General features: G+C 44.3%; 1 long non-coding RNA gene across 1 annotated transcript in view; it reads right to left on the bottom strand.

The window, feature by feature from the left end:
• The window catches only part of LOC308059507, a 198,428-nt gene extending 191,762 nt beyond the window's left edge, over positions 1-6,666 (bottom strand). The window contains exons 1-2 of the long non-coding RNA XR_013926274.1: positions 6,547-6,666; positions 4,752-4,857 (exon numbers count right to left, since the gene is read on the bottom strand). This is a non-coding gene — a long non-coding RNA (uncharacterized lncRNA). The remainder of the gene's footprint in view (positions 1-4,751; positions 4,858-6,546) is intronic.
• Positions 6,667-12,001: the final 5,335 nt, after the last annotated feature.

Here is a 12,001-nt window from a genome sequence, read left to right as displayed (position 1 = left end):
AGGACCCCTGTTCTAGAGGATGTGGGCACATCCAGAATTTGCTGTAACTCGTGTGTATAATTTTGTTCTTAAAAAAAAAACTGTCCCAGCATCACTTTGATTTGGAACAGGTGCCTCAATAGGACCTCGTGCTTCTCTCCCCACAGAGAAGAGATTTTTGTTTGGAAATCCAAGCTCCTGCACAGTGAACTCAAGTATCTCATACCCTTCCAGCTCCAGTGCAATATTCTTTGAGCTCATTGAGATCTTAGTCATCTATCAGCCCAATGGCCTTCCCATTTCTGATGTTTTTGAAAGAGTACTTATGACAAGCTTCTATACCTTTTACAAATAACATCAGGCTTTAGCTTGTTTTACCATACATTTAATGTTTAATTTGCCTGATTTTCACCTTTGGGGGGGGGGGGGGGGCACACATCAGTTTTTGAAGGATATCTTTCTGTTCCTTACAGCCTGCTCAACAAAGCTAACTGTTTTTTAAATATCTTTTTCAAGGGTCAGAGAAGCATTTGTTAGGGGACATGCATTTGTTCTGAGTCTCTCCACACTGGCTGCAAGCATTTTACTTTTTTGATTGCTCCACCTAGCAGGCTTTCCACAGAAACCATAGTACATTCTGCTAGCTACCTTCTTTATGATAGACCTATACAGTAAATAGTTTACTTTACAACTAAGCATTCAGTCCCTCCACCTTATCTTCTAGTATTTGCATAGAAACATTGCTATTTTGGCCTGATTGCCTATTCTTCTGTTTTCCTGTCTGAACTGGGCCTAACTTTTCAGGCAGTTTTTCCTTGTTTTCTACATGACCTTCATCAACTTCTTCCATATGTACAGCAATATTATGGACTTCAATCCCAGTGGCTGTGTCATCTTGCCCCACGTGCCCTTTCTGCTTGTCGTTATGCAGGGTATTGAGATTACAGTGCAGACTGATGCTGCAGAAGGCTAAGAATAAAGACCTCTATCTAGCATCTCAGGTGTTGCTTCCAGCACTATTTTAGTAGCCTTCTATGTTACCAGCACTTCTCTACCCGCTTCTTAAAAGATAATCTAGGCTCCTTCTGTTGTAAGCCACCTTGGCATGTAGTTGGAGAGTTACTATATGCTCCCTTCCAGCATCATAGATCTGGTTAGTTGCACTCCACCTAGTTAAGCGGAATGCAACTCCACCAGGGGATATTCTTCTATCATCTAGAATCAACACCATGCAATGGCATTCCTAGAACAGGATAGTTGGCCATTGCCAGAGAACAACGTCTCATCTACAGAATGTAATTTCAGGATAAATTCTCCTCTAGTTTCACGTCCTCCTACGCTAGGCCTTACTTCTCATAGAAGCCCAGTGGCAGCCTGCCTAGAGAGAGCAGTGGGACTACTGCCTGGAGATTTACTTTACACATTTACCAATTAACAATATTTTCCTTACACATACACTTAGCATGTTGTGACTTTCCCAAGAGTCCACTTCAGTTATAGTAATACACAGCGGACATCTTGCAGTGCTATAACTATCCCTTCAGTTTGACAGCTGTATTAATACTGTTGGGAGTAACAAAACGCTACTCCTTTCTAACTGGAGATCTGATATCAACCTCTAGACTGATAAGCCAAAGCATCTAAGCTAAATAGCCTCACACAGACTCTGTTTTAGGCTTATTCTCAGTGCAGTCTATCTGAAACCTTCACTTGGTGCCTCCTCCTCCAGAGACCGATTCAGACCATCCTCATCTTCCTAACAGACATTTTAATGGTTTTCTAAAATAATCTGCCTTTGATATTGGAGTGGCTCGTGCCTGTTAACGTTTCACAACATAAATAATTTTTCAAAAAAAAAATATCTTTCTCTGCCTTCCATTCAGCATTGTTAATCCATGGACCTAGCACATTCTCCAGGTTCCCACAAACCATTATCAAGACAATCCTACAGAACCATTATGGAGTGAGAAAGTTTATTTTTCTTTTGTAAAACCCTGGTATAATTAACAGACATTTCCAATAACTGCCAGGCAATCATGATTTATAATCTAACAGATTACAGCCATCTTTATGATAGCATGAAATGACTGTGCAAGCCCTTAAACACAGTTTTCTTAGGACAACAGAACACAGCCATCCACAACTTTCAGTTCAAAACAGAAGCACGAGACAGTTTTCTGAGATGCAGCATCTGATGCACTGTTAAAGGGAGCTGTACTTAGAAACACATCCTGCATCAAATCAAAGCAGTATTCTGTATAACTCAAGAGCTGCTGATTCAAAATGGGACCTTACACATTTAGATTGCAAATTTAGATTTCTTACTATGAATTCTACTTTCAGTTACACCAAGTCAGCTATATTTTATTAGTTATAATGTACACAACTTTTCAACACAAAAGTCTTGAGGGTTTCCCACACACACACACTGTCACTGATGTACTTATAGGCAAGATGGTTAAATATTTGCATTTTATTGTAAAGGATAACTTTTACTATACAGTAAAAAAATTCAATACTAACTGATTCATAAAACAGGCCTGATTTTTCAGTTGATTGAAGATGGTTCTCCTCCCCTTTCCACCATCAAATCTAAAGTAACACAGCATGGTGCAAATACATTACATACTTCGTAATCTCCAGTAATGGCAGGGAAACTCATCGTAAATGCCGAATGTTATGAATCACCTTCTGAACACATAACTGCTATACATTGCAAAAGGCGCTTTAACAAGTAGTTTCTTTCATTTATGTCAATACTTCATAATTAGCACAGAGAGGTATCTGTAAATTGAACTCTTGAGCATCACACTGCTTAGCTGGCAGGGTTTTTTATTTAGTATTTTCAACACATGAAGTAAAGGAAGACCCCATGAAAATTTTGTACTAATGACAAATTACATTTCCATTTTGTGTCCTAAATGTGTTAGCACAAACTAATGAACTCAACGTTCAACAAAGCCACAAGCATATGTTGACTTGTACTACACAAACAGTCGAATTGACTTTACCAGGGCTATTAATGTAAGTTCTTAAAGTATACTTAACTGTTTTGCTCAGTGAAAGATAAGAATAAAAGAACTACGCTGCTGTATAGAAATTGACGCTTATGCTGTTTTCTCCCTAGGCACATCTGAGTGGGTCCTCACTCAGAAGTAACAGGCAAAACTGGAAGAGCTCTCCCCCTTAGAACAGCCCTGAAGATCTAGATCTATCCACTTTATTTCTTTTAATTGAAGTTAAGAGCTGTGATAGGTCTTCAGGATACTCTATCCAAGGCACATGGTATTTTCAAAGCATTATGATGGCACCCACAAACCCCACTCAAGAGATCAGGGTCTTACTAACCACCAACAGATATACAGCCTCTCTACCGAGAGCTTACAGTTTCAGGGCTTGGGTGCCCACAAAGCTATACCTGAAGTATAGTTTACTGGATAGTTTTGTTTGTTTGTTGGGGCGCGGGGGGTGGGGGGTGGGGTGTGGGGCGCTGTTTGGATTTTGGTGGTTTGGTTGTGTGTGTGGGGGGGGTGTTAAACAACAGGTATCAAAAAAACACATTTTATTTGGCATCTTGAGATTCTGGAATCCAAGCTACTATATTTTAACGGTTTATCAGTTACAGCTGGTCAGTTATACCAAATGGGATGTATGCTCTTAGCCCATTCTAACAGTGAAATAAATCATTCTTTCTGCAACTAATATTGCAGCTGGGTATAACAAGAAGTGTGCCCAAGGCCAGTTACTGCAGGGCAGCTGACAGAAGGTGACTTGGTCATCTGTTGACATTAGTGGCATAACCACGTTCTCTCAGAAGCAATCTAAAGGTTTAGACAAAAAGCCATCTTAGACTAGAAAAAGAACAGCCATATGCAAGAGTAAATATATTCATAAACACAGTAATAATTCCACTTTGACACTTCTTACCAGGATAACTTCCCACTCATCAGTTCTAAAAAATCCTCAAGCTCCAGAGCTCCGAGTTTGTCCCAGCCTCAAAGGCTTTCCAGGAATCTTGGAATTCAGACCAACGGTCTAATTTCTACAGGCTCTGCACACCAATATAAACATACAAGAAAGGCTTTGCCTCACTCTAGCCTTGCTAATTAAGGAGAAAAATTAATTACTAAGGTAATCTAGTATTTCCCTTTGCTTTGAAATATGGGAGCTAATCATGAGCTCTTATTATGTACTGCTTATTTTTACTTTTCTTAAATAGAGAACAGTGTTGTAATTTTTTGTATTTTATCTTACAATATTTAACCCTTAACAATGTACATGCATCACCACTGGACAGTTATGTGAAACGACATCATCTTAATTCTGTAATTCTCCTCGTGCTTTTGATTCTTCAGTACTCACAACAGTAGTACTGATAAGACATCCAGACAAGCAAATCCTTGTGTTTATCTAAAGTTTCTCCATTTGAAGTATATTCAGGCCTGTAACTGCTGCTAGATTTATCAATATGAGATCTATTTATTTAAAGGGCAAAAAAAAACCCCTTCATGCAACTTACTGCTGATTCTTTAATCATTAAAATAAACCATAAAAAAAAAAGGGAAAATCCCACCTCTCCTTGCATACTGCCTTCAAGTTATTTTTGCTCCTTTTAGTAATCTAATATAGATTTTTCCATGACATTTTGATTAGGCTCTTACTGTGAATACATTAAGTGATAATTGATCCAAAAATACCTATGGAGCCAGGAACATCAGACTACAGCAAATACTGGGAGCACCATAGGCAGTTGTATGAATCACTTCACATACCTGTGGTTTTCCAGGTTCCTGTGCTTAGTCATGAGTACACTCTTCATTTTCTCGTACACAGAATATTATTTCTGCCAATTTTTGTTCTTGGCTTCTACACTGCCACCTGTAGTCATACAAGAGAAATTAACCATATTTTATGCTGCAAATCCTATTACCACAGTGTTTCAGCTCACTTGTTTTTTCTATACAACCATTCCAAAGCCCTTTGTAAAAGGTGTGTTAAGATACTCAGAGTTATTTGTCATTTTCTCTTTAATAAATTTCAGGAATAAAGAAAAACCCCACAATCTCAACCCAATTTAATGCAAGAGAACATTTAAAACTCTTGAAGACCGATAAGGGCTTTATGGATTTTTATGTTATCCTTGTTGCTTAGTGGACACATCATAACCTTGGCACAGCAGGGTGAATTCCAAGTGGCAATACAAAACCATCTGCACTTAATTACTTTGTAAATACAAAAAACCCTAATTTGATTGGTTCTTCCAGCTGAAAAATGAACATAGTTTTACCGAAACGTGATTTCCATGCTAGGCTTCGTTAATTTATGTAGGTTTTAAGGAAATGCATGCACACACAAAAAAAGCTAGCATTTGGAAGAAGATCTTACAGAACTAAAAGCCATCTTGAAACTTCTTCATACAATGAAAACCACTCAATTTATTCCAGGCTTTCTGCACTTTGAGCAACGTGCCACAGATTCTGCCAAATGAACCGTTTACACCAAAGTAAGACCTAAGCACACAGTACCCCGAGCCCTCACGTTAACCCTTTCCTGAAAATAGGAAAAAATGAAAGATTCAAGGCTTCCTGGAAAAAGCCAAGCGTTCTGGTCTTCAGAGCAGGGGTTTCACCGAATAGCGAAGTTTCGGAGTACAGGCTCTGGGGGAACAGCGGCTTTCGCGTGCACACGCGCTCCCCCGTGTTCCGGCGCAGCACTGCTCACGCCACCCCGACAGCGGCCGCCCGGGCTCCCGCTACGCCGCCCGGCCCGGCGCTCCCGGGTCACTCACGGGCAGCAACTCACTCGCGTCCCCTCGCCGCGGCCGGCGCACGGGTGACCACGGCCGCCCGGGGACCCGCGCCCCGGCGCTGCCCTACGTCAACAGCAACCGCAGCCACAACCAGAAATCTCAAACTAGAATAGAAACCTAAATTAAACGCGATTTCCCAAGAACAAGTTGCTCTAAAAAAATAAAAATGTTAATTAATAAATAAAACCCGAAGCGCCGGTGAGGCTGCGGGCGCCCCGAAGCACACGTCCAGGTAACCCTCTCGCCCTGCCACGGCGCCGCCACCGCCGGTCACCCCCGGCCGGGGCGGCACCCGCGGGGGCCCCGCCACCCGCCGCTCAGGTGCGCACCGGGCGCCGCCCCGATACCGGCGTCCGCGGCCACCCGCCGCCGCGGTTCCACAAGCACCGCACCCCCGACGCGCCTCACCCCGGCCAGCCCTCACCCCGCCAAGCCCCTGACGCTCCGCACCCCGCAGCCCCGCGAAGCCCCCCGCCCCAGCCCCACACGGGAGCCGCCAGAGGAGGTGCCTCCCGCCGGGACGGTGCCGGAGGCGGGGGGCCACCGCTAAACCGCCGGGCCGAGGGTCCGGCGCTGCGGAGAGCGGGCGCTGCCCACCCACCTGCGCTCGCCGGGCTCCTCACGCCGCCGGCCGGTGCCGCAGGATGAGGCGGCAGCGGCTCCTCCTCACCAAGTGCGGCTCCCGCCCTCCCGCCCGCCGCCGCCGCGCAGCCCAGGGGAGCTGCGCGTCCCGGGCGCCGCCCGCCCGGGATTCCTACCGGAGGGCGGGCAGGCAGGAGGAGGCTCGTCGCTCGGCACAGCCTCCCGCTCATTCTCCGGCACCCTCCCTCCCAGGCACGTTTCTGCCGGTGCCGCCGCACGGCGCCCCAGCGGACCCGCAGCGCGCACCTTCCGCCTCCCGGCCCCCTTCCCTTTTTATCGCGGGGCCGGGGCTCCCGCCGCGCGGGGGCCAGCGCCGCCCGGCATTCGCGCCGCTGCCTGCCCACGTCCGGCCCGCCCCCGCCGCCGCCGCCGCCGCGCTCGCACACGCTCGCTCGCTCCACCCGCCCGCCCCCCGCCAGCCCACCTGTCCGCGCCCCGCCGCCGCGGCCCACGCAACCGCCCGCCCACGCACCGCCCACGCGCCCGCCGGCAGCGCCCCGCCGCCGGCCCCGGCCCCGGCCCCGGCCCCCCTCACCGCAGCGGCCCCGGGCGGGGGGAGCGGCGCGGCGCGGCCTCCGGCGGCGCGGGGCTCTGCGGCTCCCGCCGAAAACCGAAGGGAGGCGGCGGGGCGGCCAGAGCGGCGGCGCCCCCGCGGTGGCCGGCGTGGGCCGCGCTGCGGCAGCGGGGCCGGCTCCCACCTGCGTGCCGGGCTGCCGGGCGCCGGGGCCTCGCCGCAGCCCCGGCCGGGAGGCGTCGGGGAGGCGCTTCGGGAGCGCCGGGTGTCGGCCGGCTCCGCCGCCGCGGCAGCCGCGTCCTCCTGGCCCGCTACACGGAACTGACACGCTGAGGAACATGCTGGAAGCGCGGCTCCTGATGGCTCGCTGACAGCCGGTGGTGAGAGATGACCTCGTTGGAGGGGTTCGGCTACCAAAACATTTCTTTGCAATGCTTACAGATTTGGGGAAAGCAGCCGGTAAATGCATAAAAGTGTCAGGGAAATGCCTGTCTTGCTGCTAGAACTGCAGCTGAACTTGGGGCTGCGTGCGCTGTGTACGTCCCAGCTCCCGCACTAATGGGGGAGCGGCCCGTCCCTTGCTAACAGGTCTCTCATTTGCTGTCTTTTGCCTGATGCCTTCGCATTTTCAAAACAAATGATGTGTTTAAATTCTGAGGTTTGTATCTTTTTGTTCAAATGGGTTTCCCTGTCATACTGACATTAAAAGAACGTGCTGGCACCATCCAGTAGCCCAACCAAGCTAGAAAAGGGTTGGGAGGAGATGAGTGCATTGATGAGGTGTCATACCAACTGATACTGTTCTCCAATTTGTATAATAAAAATCTGTTGCGTTCATTCTTTTCACGGTGATAGATTCCACTTTAGCTAAGGCAATCTCTACCTTTCCCAAACATTTAATTACAATTTTATATTTTGGGACACAACCTTTTCAAGCTAAGCCAGAAATCCATGAGGCCATGTTATAAACTCTGCTGTCATGCTGCAGTCTAGCGATACTAAGAAGTAAGCTACAAAAGTAAAATCACTTGCCTTTTTCTAGTCTTCCACAGAATTGAGGCTACTTTCAGTTCCTCTTCTTAGGTCTCATAAGCGAGACACCAGACTATCTGAATATTTAATGACCAGTAAACCAGAAGTCTGAATGTAGTAAAAGTAGCAAGCATAGCACGCATTCTTGAATAGCAACATAGGCAGGTACTTATCTGAAAAAAGCTTAAACAATTTAATATCATAAAATTAATAAACATGAATTCTATATAAGCACTTCGCAAACTATTCATAATGTAAAAAGATCAAAATCAAACAAAGCTTTCACCAAAAACATGTGAATAAACCTGCAGAGACGAGGATAAAAATTGGTACAGGCATTTGGAAAGAGCATTTTGACTCTACTCCAACCAAGAAAACAACTCCAGTCGTTCACTCCAAACCCCAGCAACCCCAGCACCAGTAATTCAGAAGACAATGCGAACATGGGAAATTTGGGTGCCGTACCTCTGCTTACAAAGGCAATTGTTACAGATACAGCACAAGATTTTACATCTAAGAAGTAATAAAGAATATTTTATTTCTAGATTATTTTATCTCTAGATTGATCGTTTATCCTCTTTCTCTCTGAGCATATAGTACATGATATGCATTAAAAAATACGATAGCTTTTCCTGGTTTGCGTCCTCAACTAAATTTTTATTAAATGTAACCAGCAGATATCAGAGCATCACCCTGAAAGTCCATAGTTACCTACAGTAAGGTCTGCCAATGACTTCAAGGACCAGCTTGTCCAACTGTGTCTCTTCAAACAGTGCATCAGCAATAGAGACCACATTGACGTGCCAGCAGTCTAGAAAAATTCAGTAATTTTCCACTAATTCCTCCATAAACATATTGTTTTGTCTGCAGGTGTCTTTCCTATAACTATTACAATTATATTAAACTCTAGCAGAAAGTTCTTGTCTTTGTCGCTGAAGCATGTCCACTGCACAGACTGTTCCCTTTACCAAAAAAAGTCATCACTCCTTTCAGGTCTTACATAATGCTGCTCTTAAATCTAGCCCATATCAGGAGAAATGCTCTCTTTATTGTGATTTTCAAACCAAGAAAACAAGCGTTTGGTCACTTCACAATTAACTATTAATCAAATGCCATCATATTTGCCTTGAGTTTTGTGAGATGCAGAAAATTGGATCAGTCACGCGCAGACTCTCTTCTCTGCCCCTCCACCCCCCGCCCCATCCCCGTCCTCTTCCCACCCACCTCCCAGACAGCTTGGTTTGTTTTGTTTTTTTTCCCCAGCAATTCAGGTTTGTAAGAATAAATTCCATTGTTACAATGATTCAGAGACAAACCAAAAGCCAAGTGAAATATTGTTCTCCCAAATCTGACAGGAAAACTTATAGGATGGAAACACCCAGAAGATAAAACCCACTTCTTTTATAATATGCTCCAAAAAGCATTACTTGTCACTTTCCCCTTGCTCCCAGAATATATACAGCAACTGCTGGGTTGCTGTAGTACTGAAAATTTCCAGTGTTCCAGATGATGAGCTGTGACTCAGTACTCCTACTGATATACCTCAACAAACCATCCATTTGCTCTATGTGGTGGTAAATCATCTCTCGCTTTCCTTCCACCAGAAATTATTAAACACCATCTTGTGTCTGTGCGTCTAATCTACCACACCATGTTCTACCTCATCCATCTGAGACCAGATCAGGTAAAAGATTTTCTACTCTAGCATTTTTCTAGACCAGTTTTTTATTTCAGTTGCTACCCAAGTGTGCTTATACCTCTGAGAACATGGGCTATGCAGGTCATCACCTTAAAGGCTGTTTTCTCCACTGTCCAGCCTGGACCACACTTCTGTTTTTTGGCTAAACAAGGCTGAGTGGTTGGCACAGAGCTCTTTCACTTTGTGTCAAGGTAGCCTCTAGAAACTACTTCTGGGAAAAGTATGTTTTTTTCTCTACATGCAAAATCCCTTTGAAGGCTCAGCAAGGTTTGAGGTGACGAAGCAAATTTTGATCCATTTATAATCAAAAAAATTATTTCAGTCTATGCTATGGAAACCAGAATTTGGCATAATAAAGCCAACAGCTGGTTGAGGAAGAATAGCAGTGGGGGCTGTTTGATGTTTGCAGATGAACATGCACAATCAAAGATGCAGTTAGGATAGCACATGATGGTTCTGAGCAGTAGTAAGGAGTTAAAACACTCTGATAAGTACATTTACCAAGAAAATATTTTCTTACAGGAAAGCCATTTCATTTATTGCCCATAGTAGCTGCAAAAAAATGTCATATAAAACATTTAACATGCAAAAATATTATGCTAATGAGAAGTCTTTGTTTGTTTGAACTATGCATTGCAAAATGCATTGCAAGCAGCTGGAAAGTTATCCTAACTTCAGGCACACTCCTCTTGCTTCAGTTTGTTATGTACAGTGAAAAGCAACACAGTGCAATGAGGGTGCTTTAATAACTTGGACCATTGTGAAGGCTCTGCAGCATTCCCTGCACATTCCCTGGACATCAGAGACAAAGGAAAAATGGGCAGAGCTGTGGCAATCAAGGTTAAAAATGCTGTTCTAGTTAAAACTATTAATATAGCATTAACGTCTGCTTAGAGGCATTCATTTGTCAGTAAGCACTGAAATTCACCCCTGAGAACTGCAGAATTGGAGACAAGATTATGTTCCCTGTCACAGGATTCAGAAGAGCAAGGGAAATGAGCTCGCAGTGGGAAGGGATGGTTCAGGGTGGTAGTAGAAGTGTGGTCAGACCTCTGCAAGGGTAAGAAGATTTTATAATCCTGCATGCCACATCTAAGCAAATGATGCTACAAAGGCAGTGTCTCCAGCCAGGGCTAGAAAACCCAGAAGGCAGCAGCTGAGCAATCCCCTTAGAACAAGTTCTCCCTCAAAGAGTCTGCTTTATCTGAGATCGCTGGGAATGAGTAACAGTTGCCTATAACAACAACCAATATCCTTTACGTTACATCTTTCCTCTCAGGTTAAATTATCATCCTTCTATTAATAGGACCCTCAAAAGCCTTTTTCTCCTTCTTTGGAAAAGAATATCTGAGAGTTATATTCAGTCATGAAATGTTAAAAAACCCTACACAACATTTTAAGAGACTAGGCTTTAGTAAAATTGGCTGGTTTGATTTGATGTTTGTACAATCTTTCCAAACTCATTGTTGCAGAGATACAAACTCTCCAATTATCAACTCAAGAAAAACAGAGATTTTCCTTCATATCAGTTTCTTCATCATGCTAGCAACCATCTATCTTGAGCAAAGTAAGGCTGGAGTGGCAATTCCATGGAAACACAATCATTTAGTAAAATTCTTGTATTTCATCTGCTGTCCTTTAAAGTGTTTCCTTTGCAGTCTGTGTAACAGGTTCATACTCACTGAAGCTTGTGATTTAAACATATGCAGTAGAATCAATATTATTTCTTAGAATAGTCTTCACCATGGATCTGCTCAAGCCCTTACAATGCTCTTCTCCCAGTGGATTTCAGTAGATCCCAAGTCACTTTTTTCCACAGAAAAATACATGGATTTTGCTGGAACCATCTCTAAGAGGAAGCCAAAAAGCAATAGAGTTTACATGTAGATTCCAATACAGGCTTTCAAAAAAATATATTTTTCATGTAAAATAGAAGAGCTCAGTTCCAGAAAACTGGGAAATCATTAGGTTTTTCAATCTATTTTGCAACTGATCATAGCTAGCTATGGATTTACAAATTAGATGGCTGTGACCATATAACTCCCTTGGAAATGTATCCATTTTTGTCCACATCAACAGCTGAACTCATATTTATCTCTGCATTTATTAATCTGTTTTCTAATGCAACCATTTCCCTGGACTAGACCTAGTTAGAGACACCATTGCTTATTAATTGCAGCAATAAAACTGACATGTATTTCTAGAAACTGCTGTGCAAATCAATATAATGTCTTAATTGGTTAACCAAATAGCTGCCACACTAATGAGTCACTGCAATTCTCTGTAAACAACTCTTTCTGCCTGGTTACACTTCTTTAGCAACTCC

The sequence above is a fragment of the Falco punctatus genome (genome assembly GCF_963210335.1).
Source record: "Falco punctatus genome assembly, chromosome: 2".
Classification (NCBI taxonomy): domain Eukaryota; kingdom Metazoa; phylum Chordata; class Aves; order Falconiformes; family Falconidae; genus Falco; species Falco punctatus.
This window is presented reverse-complemented; position numbering and strand designations above follow the sequence as displayed.